We start from the raw sequence: 2,860 nt of genomic DNA on the forward strand, positions 1-2,860 counted from the left end.
ACCCCCCTTCTTTCTCCCCTCTCTCCCTCACCTCTTTCTTTCCTATTAGACGAGTCCTCAAGTAGCTCAACTGGCCTCAGACTTGCTGTATATTTGAAGATGACCTTGATTTTCCTGCTTCTACTTCCCAGCTCCCCAGTGCTGGAACCACTAGTCTAGACCAGCACAAGGTTTATGTCTGCTCAGATCCAGCCCAAGGCTTCATGCACGCGTGCAAACACTGTACCAACTGAGCTATGTCCGCAGCCCCTTCTCGACTCTTCGGACTGCAGGGAAATAGTCAAGCTGGGACAAATGTATGCAGGGCTCGTCTCTCTTTTGCAGCCTTTGGGTGGATAGAGGCGATGTGAGTCCTCACTGGTAAGCAGAAGCACATATGTCCCCTTGAGGGGGGCCATCTAGGGAAGAAGGGGCGCTGCCAGGCCCTGGGGAAGCTCCTGGCAGGAAGGAGTTATGTCAGCACTTTGTGGAAGCGGTGGTGACGCTGGCTGTTCCCAGGTCTCTGCTGCTCAGCGTTGCTGGGCAGCAGTTGGCAGGCTTTCAGGGACTTCTCATGCAGGACAAGACGCAGGCTTTTCAGCAATGCTGCAGCTGTAAATCCTCTCTCAGCCATCCCCTTCCAAGTCCCCAGAGAGGAGACCACGGGAGATGTTGAGTTAGCATGTCCAAACCGTAGCAGGATGAGCCCGGGCCATCTCCTTAGCACTGATTACAAATGCAAACCTGGTGCTTGCAGACTGTTCCCCTGCATGCCCAGTCCCTCCATAAGGCTGTGTAGGGCATATTCCTAAAGCGGTAGCCCCGTGCTCTTAATGATTTCAGCCCCCACATTTGAAGCTGAAGACTCTGAATGCCACATCGTCTCATGCCTATTGCCTCTCTTCAAACACTGGATTTGATCCAGCATGCCAAGCGAGCCCATTAGTCAGACCAGGAAGTCCAGAAATTCCCCGGCCACCAAAGAAGACGCAGTAAACAGAGAAAACCGGGATGGCATTTGGATTTGGCGCCTGGCACAACTTAGGTCACCTAACTTTCCCAGCTGGCAGGGCAACAACCAAAGATCCTGATAACCAGGAGAGATGTGGTTGTTCCGGTTGTTCTCATCTCGTCGGGTCAGCAGGCGTCCCGACCACAGAACATGGGACAGCAGAGTGAGATCTAACAGCTGCCTGTCTGGTGCCAGCACACAGCTGCTGTGATATCAACACAAGCCACCGGGTGAAAGATAAACACAGCCACGCACGCCCAAGGCACGTGAGCCACTGTGTGCAAACGGTGTGACTGAATCATGTGAGAAACAGGAACGGCATCGAAGGAAAGCCTTGTGCAAAACCTCAGGCTTGAAGGGAGAGCTGTGCATCCTATTGCGTGTGAAAAGGGGGGCTGAACGCACATGTACCCGATGTATGCCCACCCGCATGCCAAAGCCTTCTATTTTGGAAGTCATGGGTGTTTTCTTAGTAATTTGTGTCACCTGTATTTTAGGACGTCATACAAAATCTACACAACAGCCTTTCTTTTTTCTTTTCCTTTTTTAAGCTTTCATGCATTATATGTAGCTCATCCCCTACCTCTGACCTCCCTGTTCATGTAGCTCATCCCCTACCTCCGTCCTCCCTGTTCTTGTCCTCCACATACATTATATGTAGCTCATCCCCCACCTCCGTCCTCCCTGTTCTTGTCCTCCACACCCCCATTAAGTCATCTTTGCCCACCTTCACTTTTACTTCCACTTTATGCCACATATATATTACATATACTATACATATGCATACTATATATCTATGCATATATTTGATTTTATCATCTATTTCAAATCTAGGTGAGGGAAAACATAATCTTGGTCTTTCTGAGATTGACTTAATTAATTTAATATGATTATCTCTAGCTATAAGCATCTGCAAATGATCAGACTTACATAAATGGCTCTATCACATTCTGTGTTTCTACTGATTTGATTTGATTTGTGTTTTAAAGAAAATATCCACCTTGCTGGTTTGAATGGCCTTCACCACAAACATGGCTGTGCCCTGAGGAAAGTCGGGAAAGGCTTTCAGGAACGTTAGTCAGTTGCATCTTTGCACATTCACCATAGTGTGCGCTCCCACAAACCTAGGTGGTATAGCCTGCTGCACCCCTAGGTTCTATGGTGTGGCCACTGTCAAACGGTGGGAACAAAACCGGCGTGCTTTAGTTTCAGGACGGCTGAGTCTCTGTTCTGCAGATCACCCTCATGGTTCCGCAGCAGCAGCAAGCATCCACCTTTGTTTCTCTTTGTTTCTTTAACTAAAAGTGAATACTAAATACCCTTGTGTAAACATCCACGAGTGTCTTCCTCTTCACCCAGGTGGGCCTGATCAGTTCTCTATGTGGTGATTTAACACAAGCAAACAAACTCAAACAGGGAAGGAGAGCCAAAGAAGAGGAAGAAGTAACATCAGGAAAGGTGAGATGGAGAGAAGGAACTACACAGGAAAAGAGGACGTGGAAACATCCCCGGGGTTTTCTGTGAGAAAAGAAAGAATTCCTACTGCATTCACTGATGTGTTAGCACCGCTGGAGCTCACCTGCAGTGACAAACACAAAGCTTTAGTGGCAACTGACATCTTTTCAAGTTCTAAAAATCTTATTCCAGTGTCAACAGAAGGGATGTAGAGCTGTCTACAAAGGCAGAGGGATGACAGACAGCACTGGAAGAGCTGAGCAGGGTGTGAATTCTGCGTCCTTGGAGCTGTGGGGCCGGCTGGAAGTTTGTTCTCGGTGTGCCAGACACGTGCAGCGCCGTTCGCAGTGTACAGTGATAACTCTTCTTTAATAGTTCCTCATAAACTTTCATTATAAAGAGATAGTTCATAAG

The sequence above is a fragment of the Microtus pennsylvanicus genome, chromosome 15 (assembly GCF_037038515.1).
Source record: "Microtus pennsylvanicus isolate mMicPen1 chromosome 15, mMicPen1.hap1, whole genome shotgun sequence".
NCBI classification, from domain to species: domain Eukaryota; kingdom Metazoa; phylum Chordata; class Mammalia; order Rodentia; family Cricetidae; genus Microtus; species Microtus pennsylvanicus.